The sequence below is a fragment of the Bubalus bubalis genome, chromosome 4 (assembly GCF_019923935.1).
Source record: "Bubalus bubalis isolate 160015118507 breed Murrah chromosome 4, NDDB_SH_1, whole genome shotgun sequence".
Taxonomy (NCBI): domain Eukaryota; kingdom Metazoa; phylum Chordata; class Mammalia; order Artiodactyla; family Bovidae; genus Bubalus; species Bubalus bubalis.
The window spans coordinates 6,434,613-6,447,795 of NC_059160.1; the positions used below are offsets into that span (position 1 = coordinate 6,434,613).

Here is a 13,183-nt window from a genome sequence, read left to right on the forward strand (position 1 = left end):
ATAAGTTAAATAAGCAGGTTGACAATATACAGCCTTGATGTATTCCTTTTCCTATTTGGAACCAGTCTGTTGTTCCATGTCCAGTTCTCACTGTTGCTTCCTGACCTGCATATAGGTTTCTCAAGAGGCAGGTCAGGTGGTCTGGTATTTCCATCTCTTTCAGAATTTTCCACAGTTTATTGTGATCCACACAGTCAAAAGCTTTGGCATAGTCAATAAACCAGAAATAGATGTTTTTCTGGAAGCCCACTAGGATGGCTGTAATCAGAGAGATGAGACAATGACAAGTGTCAGAGAGATGTCATACATGGCTGGGGGACATAAAACGGTGTAGCCACTTTGGAAAACAGTTGGGAAATTCCCCAAAAAGCTAAGCATGGAGTCACCTCATGACCCAGAAACTCCTTTTACCTGCATATACCCAAGAGAGCTGAAAACATGTATCCACACAAAAACACGTATATGAATGTTCTTTTTTTTGGCTGTGTCGGATCTTAGTTGCAGCACGTGGGATCTAGTTCCCCAACCAGACATATAACCCAGGCCCCAGGCATTGGGAGCAGAGTCTCAGCCACTGGATCACCAGGGAAGTCCCACATACATGACTGTTTATAGCAGTATCATCATTATAGCCAAAGGTGATAACAACCCAAATATCCATCGACTGATGAATGGGTAGGTCCATACAATGGAATATTATTCCACAATAAAATGGAAGGAAGTACTGCCACATGATATAACACAGGTGAACTTTGAAAACATGAGGAGTGAAAAGAGCCAGACAGAAAAGGCTTTAGAATCGTTATGAATAGATTCATACGATTCTAATAGAATCATATGATACTATTTATACAGAATGTACCAAATAGGCAAATCCATAGAGACAGAAAACAGATTAGTGGTTGCCAGGGGCTGGAGGGAGTGAGGAAGGGAAGTGACTGCTAATAGAAACAGCGGTTTGCCGGGGTCCAGCCCCAGCTGAGCCAGGGTATTCGAAGCAGGGACGGCATCGGCGACCTATTTAATTACTTATTCATCAAAGATATAAAGAGTAATAGAATGAGGATAGCTCAGTAGGAAAATTCAGTGGAGAAAAGAGGCTGAGTAGCTTGGTTTACGCGGGAGACCAATAAAACTTCAAGACAAGAAGTTTGCACCACTTACGGAGGCCGCAGGCGTCCTTCCGTTCTCCCGAAGGAGAGGAGACACTGAGGCCTCCCTGGTCGGATCTTAGAAGCCCAGGCGTAATTAGTAAGCATGGCGGGTTCCGCGCTCCAGATGGAGACTCAGCCAGAGTGAGAGACAGAGAGACATGGGGAGACCAGTCTTTTGAGGAACTGATCCCAATTCTTTATTTTCCATGGTCTACTTTTATACACTGAGATGTTATGCAAAAGTCACGCGGGGTCAGCAGTCCTGACTTTTATCAAAGTCAGGTGCTTCATACAAATGTATACAGAGGTCTTAGGGGTGTTACATCATCTTCTGGCCAGGGGGCCTGCTGACAATTTATGACCCTCTCCTTGTGACAGCGGTCAATCAACCAGGACACTTATTTCTCCAAGGGTGATTATTCTTAAAACAGACGCCACCCAAATAAAGTTACATTCCTATAGGGTGAGGGCGTAGTGGGTTTTAGTTAAGGAAAGAATTTACTTAGCCTAAGGTCTAATGTGATTTATATCAAAGGTTAATACTTATTTCTTCTATATATTCATTAATGTGTGTAAGGGCAGGGGATATGGAGACTTAGCAGCAAACATTGGCTCAACAAATGAAAAACCCTTCATCAATACAATTTCTAATCAGCCCACTATACTTATACTAATGGTTTTCTAACTTTTCTAAGGAACCTGTTTTTAGAAGGTTTAAAGCATCTCGTGCCTCTCACGGTTGGGAGGCTGTGAGCAATCACATGTGGCCGGACAAGGGCAGGCTAGAGAACCTTCAGAGGAGTTTGTAGGTTGAAACACTCCTATCACGCCCAGGAATTATTATTAACTGGAGCTCTAAGTTAACTCCTTCTCCGAAAGAGGTGGTGGGGGACAGCCCCCCGTAAAGTCAGAGGTGTAGGGGAGAGCGCAAAGTAGTAAAGTAGGCAGGCTCTGGTTATGGGGGTAGATGCTTGAGGATTTCCAGGGGGACTCCTGAGGCTCGATCCCGCCTTTGCGTATGTCGAGCCTCCTTCCTCATGACCTTTGCCATGGGCGGAGTGCCTCACGCCGGCCCCCAACAGCGGTTCTTTTTGGAATGATGAAAATGTTCTAAAATTAGTAATGATGGCTGCCTAATTCTGTGAATATACTTTAAAAAAAACAATGGGGCAAATGCTAAGGTAATAATAATACTATTTTAGATATATAATTTATATTTTATATGTTACATATATTTACTTTATCTGTTTACCTTGGTCTCAGGGATAAGGAGACTAGCAAGACCTTGTGGCAGTCCCAGCTTCCAATTCAGTGAAACCACTGATCTGTCCACTGTTGGAAACACTCCCCCTGCAAGTTTTAGGAAAAGCAAACAAAAATTCTATGAGCGATCGCCGGGTATAGTCATGATTCCTGACTGTGTGTTTTGTTACAGGATATGTTGGTCTCTGATTCACAGACAGTGTAGCCTCCAAAGTCAGGACCCCGTTTTTCAGGGGTTGCTTCCCAACTTGTCATCCCTTGAATCTTCATGGTATGGGTCATGCCCCACTCTCTTTGACCAGCTGTTTCTTTTATTTTTTAAAAAAAATTTTATTTATTTATTTTTGGCCATGCTGGGTCTTTGCTGCTGTGCTCAGGCTTTCTCTGGCTGCAGCGAGTGGGGTCTTCTTATTGCAGAGGCTTCTCTTGCTGCAGAGCACGGGCTCTAGAGCATGCAGGCACCAGGAGAACATGGCATACGGGTTTAGCTGCCCCTGGGATGTGGGATCTTCCTGAACCAGGGAGCGAACCTGTGTTCCCTGCATTGGCAGCTGTATTCTTAGCCACTGGACCACCAGGGAAGTCCCAAACCAGCTGTTTCTGAGTGGCAAAGCATCTTAGAGACAATAGGTTACTAAGGGCCCACTCCTCCCTGGCTTGTAGATGAAGTGTGCCCAGTCTTTCTCGCCCAGCTATCAAGCAGGACAAGGGCAGGGGAGCAGCAGCTGTGACCCCAGCTTGCTTTAAAGTCATAAGTGAGATGGGAACCCCATCCCCACCTCACTCCCACCCCCACCCCAGCTGAAATGTTTAGGAAGAGTTCATTTTACTGGAAAGGAAACAAGGATTGAATAGTGATGGCTGAGAGAGAAAATTTTACCATTAAGATCCTGCAAGATAATATTCAAAATGGAAATGATGATGAACCAAAACAATGTGAATGGACTGAAAAATTATTGTTGTTGTTGTTCGGTTGCTGAGTCGTGATGAGTCTTTTGCAACCCCATGGACTGACACCCACCAGGCAAGCTCCTCTGTCCATGGGATTTTCCAGGCAAGAATATTGGAGTGGGTTGCCATTTCCTTCTCCAAGGGATCTTCCTGACCCAGGGATTGAACCCAAATCTCCTGCATTGGCAGGTGGGTTCTTTACCACTGAGCCACCTGGGAAGTCTATACCAAACATCACTGAACTTTATACTTAAAAATGCCTGAGAGGGGACTTCCCTGGTGGTCCAATTGTCAAGACTCCACGCTTCCAAGGCAGAGGGAGTGGGTTCAATCCTTGGTCCAACTAAGACCCCATATGCCTTGCGGCCAAAAAAGAAAATTATTTTTAAATGTAAAAACATACATTATATGTTATGCATATTTTACCACAATTAAGTTTTTAGAAATGATAATAAAAAAGGTGATGGGAAGTGTGAGGCCAGGTCAGGAAGCACTATGGCAAAGTCAGTGGCTCGAATTTGAAAGCCATCCAACAGATATGTGTCAAGGCTGACTTGTGCTTAAAAGCCAGAAGTCCCAAACCAGAAGGTCCTCAAACTTCAGGGAAATTGAAACAGCTCACTATTTGCCTTTAGCAATTCACTGTTTTTAAAGCAGCATGGAACTCTCTCATGACAAAACTTTCTTGGTCTGAAAGACCACAGCTGACTCCAGTGAATAACTGTCTGTTTAAAGGGGGGCCGGGGGAAGGAAGGAGGATGACAATGATAACGGTATGATTGATGGTGGTAGCGGCAGTGGCTGCTAACATTTTCCAGCCCTTGTTCTCAGCCAAGCACTATAATGGCATGCTAAGTCACTTCAGTGGTGTCTGACTCTGTGCAATTTATGGACTGTAGCCCTCTAGGCTCCTCTGTCCATGTGATTCTCCACGCAAGAATACCAGAGTGGGTTGCCATGCCCTCCTCCAGGGGACCTTCCCAAGCCAGGGATCAAACCCGCGTCTCTTACATTTCCTGCACTGGCAGCAGCTTCTTTACCACTAGCGCCACCTAAGCACTTCTTATACGCTACCTCATTTACTCCACATTCAGCCTTTGAGGAAGGGTGTATATTGACCCCACTTCGCAAGATCTGGAAACACCTTCTAAGGTCAGCATGATTCATTTGTAGTCAATGTCATTTTGACATTGGTCTTTCCACTTCCTTGTTTGGCCAGTCTGACTCCTGATGAAGCATGCGGGGTGAGTCCCCCTGGATAAGATCAGAGAAAGGCCAGCATGGGGACTGTGCTCCTGGAACCAGCTACCTGGCTTCCCTGCCCTCAGACCTCCATTCTCAGCCAATGCTGCCGTCACCCTCTCTTCCATTTCTGCCTCTGCCTTAGCCTCACCATGCTGGGGCTCCAGGCTCCATCTCCTGGCAACCCCACCTCCCCTTTCACATCTGCATTCGTCTCCCCCAACCCCTGAGCCTGCCCATTCTGTTCCCTGTCCCAAGAAAGTCCCCACCTAACCAGAAACCTAAGAGAAGCCAAATAAACCTGAATATTTCTTCACCAGGAAACTCTACATCCTAGCCATACTGGAAAAACAAGCTTTTTTTGTTTGTTTGTTTTTTAATCAGAGTTCATGAAACCTCCAATTACTTTGCAATGTTTTGGCAGAGAACAAAACAAACAAAAACAAGCATTTCACAAAATGGATTTCTGGCTATTGCAAAATGATCATCAACTGTCCCTACTTCCCAGAGAGACTGAAAGGAAAATTCATTTGCAAACAGCTTCTTACTTTCCATTTGGGTTTTAAATATATTCCGACCCCTAGTTCAATTACAGAAGGTCAGAACTGAGCTTGAGGGAAAATATTCACACAAAGAAAAGGAAGACAAGATCAGCATCCAGTCCAGAGCCAAGAAACTGCTGGAAGCCTTCAGCCCAGCCCAACCCTTTCTCATCAAAAAGCCACAGAATTTCAAGACTGAAAGTTACTATAGACCTACTGGCCCAGCTGTTACATCCCTGGACAAGCATTTTCCCTTCCATTTGGATTGTCTATAAATTACCATGATTTGATATGTGAAAAAAAAACACTGGCATTAACAATGGCTTAAAGAAGGTAAACTCTTGAGAAACCCTTAGACAGCAAGGAGATCAAACCAGTCAATCCTAAAGGAAATCAACCCTGAATATTCACTGGAAGAATTGATGCTGAAGTAGAAGCTCCAATACTTTGACCACCTGATGTGAAGAGCTGACTCACTGGAAAAGACCCTGATGCTTGGAAAGATTGAGGGCAGGAGGAGAAGGGGACGACAGAGGATGAGATGATTGGATGGCATCACCAACTCAATGGACATGAGTCTGAGTACACTCTGGAAGATGGTGAAGGCAGGGAAGCCTGGCATGGTGCAGTCCACAGGGTCGCAAAGAGTTGGACACAACTGAGTGATTGGACAACAAAAGAAGGCAGATTTTTTTCTCTTAGGTAAGAGGCCAGAGGTGGGAAGTTAGGGCTCAAGGATTTATCCACCCCCCAAATTCATTCAAACAGCCCAGGCTTTGGCTACTCTCTCCATTCACACTCAGTTTTCATCTCACGGTCCAAAGCAGTTGCTCCAGCTCCTGCCATTGCACCCATACTCAGCCAGCAGATCTGACCCAGAGATCACTCTCATCACTTCTGCTCTCAAGGAGAACTGGGGGAAAAAAAACACAAAAACAGTTGTTAGTTGGGAAGCCAGGTGCCCAACCAAAAAATCTGTTGCTATATAAGATAGAGAAATGGGTATTAGGGAGGAACTGGCCATGTCTGCCACAGAGGGCTCCTATGGAAAAATGCAAGTCATTTTATGACACAAATGTCCAGAATTCATTGTGCTGAAGCATGAAGAATGTCACATTTTGTTTTATTTGGAACTCGCTAGCATCTTGGGCACAGCTCCACTTTGTTGTTAATGCCAAAATCACATCTCAAGAAAAAAATGTAATGGCTTTTGGACTTGGCTGCTGGTGGACTCTGGACTGCTTAGGCTTGATTCTGCGCTCTCCTCTCACAAGGCAAATGGCTTTGGGCAAGTTACCTACCTGCTCGTGACTCAGTTTCCTCATCTGTAAAATCAGAGATGTGGTAGTCTCTAAAGATGACCCCAAACAGTCCCAGCTCCCGATACACACAGGCCCCTCCTCCATCAAAACCTGAAGCTTACATCTAACCCTTGAGTCTGGGATGGGACTAGGACCCAGCAGAAGCTCTGGGCGTGCCACTCTGGGCCTGACGTTTAAGAAAACAGGCAGTTTCTACTTCTTCCCTCTTGTACCTGAATGCCATGCTGTGAGGAAGCCTAAGCAGCTGCCTGGACAGGCCCGCACAGACGATAACTAGGCTCCTAGCTTATCCAACAGTCTCCACTGAGCTCCCAGCCTCGTGAGGGAGCCCTGTAGGAAGGGAATTTTCCTGGCAGTCAGCTATCCCTGTTGATGCCATGTAGAGCTGAGGGATGATCCTGCCGAGTCTATGAAATTGCAAACTGTGAGCAAGAAATGATTGTTCTTTTAAGCCGCTAAATTTGGGGATTGTTTTTAATGCAGCAACAGATGTTGTTGTTCAAGCACTAAGTTGTGTCTGCCTCTTTTGTGACCCCATGGACTGTAGCCCACCAGGCTCCTCTGTCCATGGGATTTTCCAGGCAAGGATACGGAAGTGGGTTGCCATTTCCTTATCCAGGGCATCTTCCTGACCTAGGGATCAAATCCCCATCTCCTGCGTTGTAGGCAGATTCTTTACCACTGAGCCACCAGTGAAACACACAGCAATAGATGACCAGAAGGCAAATTGATATGTACAACTAGGATGCTGTTGAAATAAAAACTTTAAACATGTGGTACTGGTTTGGGAACCAGATGGTAGGAAGGGCCTCGAGGAAACTGTTAGTGAAGCTTAAAGAACCGTGAGGAGATTGCTATTGGATGCTGAAGAAAATAGGACCCCAAGAAAAACAAACATCATATATTAACACATACATGTGGAATCTAGAAAAATGATGTAGATGAACTTATTTGCAAAGCAGAAACAGAGACATAGACATAGAGAACAAACATATGGACACCAAGAGGAAAAGGAGTGGGGGGAAAGAATTGAGAGATTGGGGTTGACATATATACAATACTACGTATAAAACAGTAAGAACGGACTGTACAGCATGGGGAGATCTACTCAGGCTCTGTGGTGACCTAAATGGGAAGGAAATCAAAAAAACAGGATATATGTATATGCAGAGCTGTACAGCAGAAACTAACACATTGTAAAGCAACTATAATCTAATAAAAATAAAAATTAATTAACTGAAAATAAAATCTGAAGAAAAAACTAGGACCCCAGTAGGTAGCCAAGGTTGGATAAAAGCAGACACTTGTGAGTAGACACTGAGTGAGTAAGTGGCCTCAGTTTCCTCATCTGTGGAATGGTGGTAATATAGCCATCTTCCTCCCAGAGTGGTCGAAGGAATGGATGAGTTAAGGTATGTGCACAGTGTCAGGCAAATAGCAAACATTCTCCTTTCGTCATCAGCCAAATCATCTAATGAACAGATGAATGGGATTCATTGTAAAACCATAAGGTAGACAGAAAAGGCTATAATTAACCACATTTTACAGATGAGAAAATTGAAGCTCAGAGGTATTAAAAAGGTTGCCAGAGACAGAATGGGTACAATTATTCTCATTTTACAGGTGAGGAAACTGAGGCTCAGGAAGTTAAGTAACAAACTCAAGGTCAAAGGCAGTGTCAAAGGCAGGACCAGGCTTTCTCTCTGTCAGTCACATCCCCCTCTTTAGGATTCTGCCCTAACCCAGCAGGATTTCACAGAAGGCACAGGTGGCCGCCGTCACCAATGGCCAGGAGGACAAGTGGCCTGGGATGATGGGAGGTTCTGCAGTAGCTTGAACCTTCTGGCTCAGGCCTCACCTGCTCAAGCGTTGCAGGGAATCCCCTGGGAAATGTTGGCTCAGGAACGCCCCACCCTCCCAGTGGGCTCAGCACCTGCGCCTGCCTAGGAGGATGGAGGTGGGGGCAGGGGGGGAGTGCGGAGGCAGGGGGGGAGTGCGGGGGCAGGGGGGAAGGCTGGACTTGGAGACCCTCAGGACCTCACCCCCAGCTGGCTGGTGCACCATTATTGGCTCCTTTGGGTTTAAGGTGCTATATGGCCGGAACTTCGTCAAGAAACAGAAATTGCCGGAAAGGGAGTGTTAAGAGTTCCTAATGGGTCGCAGACAGCAAGGGCTGGTGTCTTTCTGGATTTTAGTCAAAGGATGTAGTCTGTTTGGAAGGAAGGGAAGTGGAAAGGTATGGAAGAAAAGTCCAGAGTGTGGAAGTCAGAGGAGGGGTGGACTGGCACCTACGGGAGGTTTTGGGTCCGACGGGGGGAGACTGCAGTTCGGAAAAGCTCTCGAGGATGAAGAACGTTCTTTGTGCCCGGCTCTGAGCTCCATGAACCCGCCAGGTGGAGACCCCCAGCGGAGAGCCGTCCACAGACAGGTGCCGCCCCGCGGACCCCAGCACGGCCTCCGTGCAAGCTCTCCATCCGACCTCTGGAGAACCAGGGGCGCAGAACTAGGCGGACCCGGCTAGAAGAGCTGAGCGCAGCGGGGCAATAAACCGGAGAAAGGCCGATGCGGGAAGGAGCTGGAGGGGGACAGGAGGAGGATTTTTGTCTTGAGCGCTGGGGGGCTCGGTGCTGCCTCCTGGGAGGCAGATGAGAGGTTTCGGAGGCGCCCGGGGACACCCGCCGCCTCCCGGGGAGTCTGCGGGCGCCCTCGACAACGGCCGCGGGGCGGGGGACGCAGGCCTCGGCAGGTGGACCCCCGCCCCTCACCGGCGCCCCAGCCGGCCTCTCCTGCCCTGGCTTAGGGCCCCCCGACCCCCAGATCTCGCAACCTCAGGGCTGTGCCCCCGGCCTGGAACCCTTCCTCCACGCATTTAACCCGCGTCCTGCCAGGCCTCCCCAGCAGCCTCCCTCGGCAGTGCACACCGCCCGGGGACAGTTTCCCCAGAGCTCCACAGCCCTCAGGTCCAGCGTCCTCTCCCCTCCCCATCGAGGGGTCCGCAGGCTCCAACAGACAGACGCTGAACACCGGAACAGCTGGAGCGGCGGGGACCTGGGGCTGGGCGGGTCAGCCCCATCCCTCCCCATGGACCGCCCCCCCCCCCCCCCCCCCCGCGTCCGCCCCCAGGGGCGGCCACGTGGATGGAGGCAGAGACCGCAGGACCCGGTGTGGCCTCAGGGAGTCCTTTCCTGGCCCGAGGCCGCCCCCTGCAGGCCAGAGCCTCCCAGCGGGCACGTTCCCTAGCTCGAAGAGCCCCTAAATCTGATCACTGGCCGGGTGCGCCCCTGAGAGCCCCCCGCCCAACCTCTTCCCAGAATCCACGAATGTAGGTCTTGAATCAGACCGGGCGCCTCCTGGTGAACACTGGAGAAGGAGCGGCAGGGAAGGCAGACCTGAATCCGCCAAGATCCTGCCTTTTGTCTCCGACCATCCCCCACCCCCCACCCCCCAACTCCCCTGGGTGACAAGCGTACACTCTGGGCACCCACGACAGGCGCTCACACACATTCACCTGTGCCTGCTCAAGCACGCGTCCACAGCGCCCTATCTGGAAGTATGGTCCACCCTTCTGCCCACCTCACCTCGCCTGGGTCATCCCCAGATGGTGATCCCCAGGCCTTGCCTCCCCCCTCAATCCCTCTTGCTGCTCAGGTTAGCTGCAGGGCAGGGGTGCGTGCCTGCTCAGTCCCTCTGTCCTGTCTGACCCCAGGGACTGTAGCCCACCAGGCTCCTCTAACCAGGGGATTTCCCAGACAAAGATACTGGAGTGGGTTGCCGTTTCCCCCTCCAGGGGAATCTTCCTGACCCAGGGATATAATCAGAGTCTCCTTTATTTCCTGCATTGGCAGGTTCTTTACCCCTGAGCCACCTGGGAAGCGAGGGCAGGGGTAGTATTGGTATTTCCCAGAATCCTCCAGGGATGCCCACCTTCCATACTAGGCCCTTCCACTGCCTACTCACACATAACCCACTCATGAGCCAGGCCCCTGGAACAGATTACGGAATAAGTTAGCACTGCTCTAAGAGTGGGGTTGACAATGACTAGCGTGACTGCACCTTAACTCAGCAAGAGGGGCTATGTTGGGTGGAATTTTAGGTCATGTGACAGACTGTGGTGGGGGAAGAGATCTCAGTAATCTCCCCCAACCTCTTTATTGACTAATTCATCATCTTTCCTCCTCGATTTGAAATGCCACCCGTATCCTTTGGTCTGTTTCTGGACTCTCAAATGGTTCCATTGATGTCCACTCTGCACCGGACAGGACTTCCCAGGTGGCGCTAGTGGTGAAGAACCCACCTGCAATGCAGGGGACATAATGAGACGCAGGTTCGATCCCTGGGTTGGGAAGATCCCCTGGAGGAGGACATGGCAACCCACTCCAGTGTTCTTGCCTAAAGAATCCCAGGGATAGAAGAACGTGGAGGGCTACAGTCCATAGGGTTGCAAAGAGTCGGACACGACTGAGTGACTGAGCACACATACACACACATAAACACAATTTACAAGAGTCCACACTTGGTGTTGCACAGTGCTGAGCTAGACAAATGCATGTCAGGGGTCCACCATCACGGAATCACACAGAACACTTTCACTGCTCTGAACACCCACTGTTCATCCTTCTCCCTGCTCCCCTAGGACCCCAGGCATTGATCTTTTTACTCTCTGTGTAGTTTTGCCTTTTCCAGAATGTCATATGGCTGCAATCATACAGTAAATAGCCTTTCCAGACTGACCTCTTTAACTAATTGATAGTTTGAAGTTACTCGACATCTTTTTTGCGGCTTGATACCAAAATTTCATTTTAGTGCTGAATAATATTCCGCTTATGGATGTATATTTCACTATCCATTCACCTATGGAAGGACATCATGGCTGCTTTTTAGGTTTCAGCAATTATGAAAACATTATGAAATTAACAATTTAATATTAATAAATTATGGAATCATAAAACTGCTATAAATATCCATGTACAGGTTTTTGTGTGGACATAAGTTTTCAAGTCCTTTGAGTAAATACCTTGGAGTGTGATTGCTGGGGCTGCTTTGCATTTCCACCAGCAATGAATGAGACTTCCTGTTGCTCCACCTCCACATCCGTGTTTGGAGCTGTGGGTTTCGTTTTGTTTTTCTGTTTTCTTGGATCTTAGCCATTTGGATTTTAATAGGTTTGTAGTGGTATCTCACTATTTTAATTTGCAGTTGCCTAAACTGAGGGACTGGACTGAACTGAATATGTATTATATTGGCCATCTTTTCCTATGCTTATGTGCTATATGTGTATCGTCTTTGGTGAGGTGTCTGCCTAGATCTTTAAACCATTTTAAACTGGATCATTCTTTTTTTTTTTTTTTCTCATTGCTGAGTTAGAAGCATTCTTTGTATATTTCGCATGTAAGTTATCAGATATGTGTTTTTCAAATATTTTCTCCCAGTGTCTGACTTGTCTGTTCATTCCCTTGATGGAGTTCTACTTTAAAAAGCCCATGCTGGCTCAGTGGTACAGAATTCGCCTGTCCATGCAAGAGACACGGGTTCAATTTCTGATCTGGGAAGATTTCACATGCCATGGGGCAACTAAGCCCCTGTGCCACAGCCATTCAGCCTGTGCTCTCGAGCCCAGGGGCTGCAATGACTGAGGCCATATGCCCTAGAGCCCCCGCTCCACAAGAAAAGCCACCACAGTGAGAAGCCTGAGCACCTCAAAGAAGAGTGGCCCCCGCTCGCCACAACTAGAGAAAACCCATGCCCAGCAACAAACACCCACCACAGTATAAAAAAAAAAAAAAATCTTAAAAAAAAACAAAAACGCAGAGACTTCCCTGGTGATCGAGTGGCTAAGACTCCATGCTCCCAATGCTGCCTGAGTTCAGTCACTGATCAGGGAACTAGATCCTATATGCCAAAACTAAGGCCCAGTGCAGCCAAATAAATAAATATTAAAGAAAAAAGAAGCCCATTGTTGGCCCTGTCTCTGCCTTAGGCTCTAATCCAGCTTCTATCAATAGTAAGGATATATTAATCCCTGACTTCCTTGTCTTCCTCTCAGTGGATCTGAACCTTTGCAGGAGGAAAGGGTAGTTGTATTAAGCCCCTACTTCCACAAGTATTGTAATGAAGATCGAATGCTTTTGTCTTTATAAAGTGGTTGGAACAGGGCCTGAAACATATTAAGTGCTCAACTGCTGTGGAAAATTATAATAACAAGCATCGCATCTTTTAACAGTGAATAGAGTCAGTCCTTCCCTTCCTCATTACTCTTCCTTTTCAGAATTTTCCTAGCTATGTTCACACATTTACTCTTCTAGATGAGTCATTTGACTAATTTTTAAATATCCTATTTGGATTTTTTAAATGAGTAAGTGATTCAGGAAAAAAAAAGGGCATTTTAATGATGTTGATTAGATTTCTCATTCAAGAATAAAGCCTGTCTTTTTATTTAAGTCTTTCTTCACATAGGACTTACACAATCCTTACCTGGAGTTATCCAGGGGGGTGGTGGTGAAGGAGGAAACAGAACAGGCTCCCTCTTGAAAACAGGACTCCATCTTGGGCTGGACTGTGGACTTTGAGCTATATGCCCAATATCCGTCGAAACGACTTATCAACCGGAAAACCAGACCCCCCCTCTGCCCCCCAACATGGAAGAGCCCCAGGGCTCATACCTAGACTCTCTGTCGCCTATAAGAATACCCTAATTATCTGTGTAACCGAA

At 47.5% G+C, this 13,183-nt stretch overlaps 1 long non-coding RNA gene across 2 annotated transcripts; it reads right to left on the reverse strand.

Moving 5' to 3' along the window:
* Window positions 1-198: 198 nt before the first annotated feature.
* LOC123465735 lies at window positions 199-9,821 on the reverse strand. Of its 2 annotated transcripts, XR_006641024.1 has the most exons (6): window positions 9,302-9,821; window positions 8,767-9,049; window positions 5,968-6,065; window positions 4,443-4,622; window positions 2,407-2,504; window positions 199-258 (listed from the first exon to the last, which is right to left on the reverse strand). It is a non-coding gene; the product is annotated as an uncharacterized LOC123465735 (long non-coding RNA). The 2 variants fall into 2 exon arrangements; XR_006641023.1 differs by lacking the exons at window positions 199-258; window positions 2,407-2,504; window positions 4,443-4,622 and having other exon boundaries at window positions 5,927-6,065.
* Window positions 9,822-13,183: the final 3,362 nt, after the last annotated feature.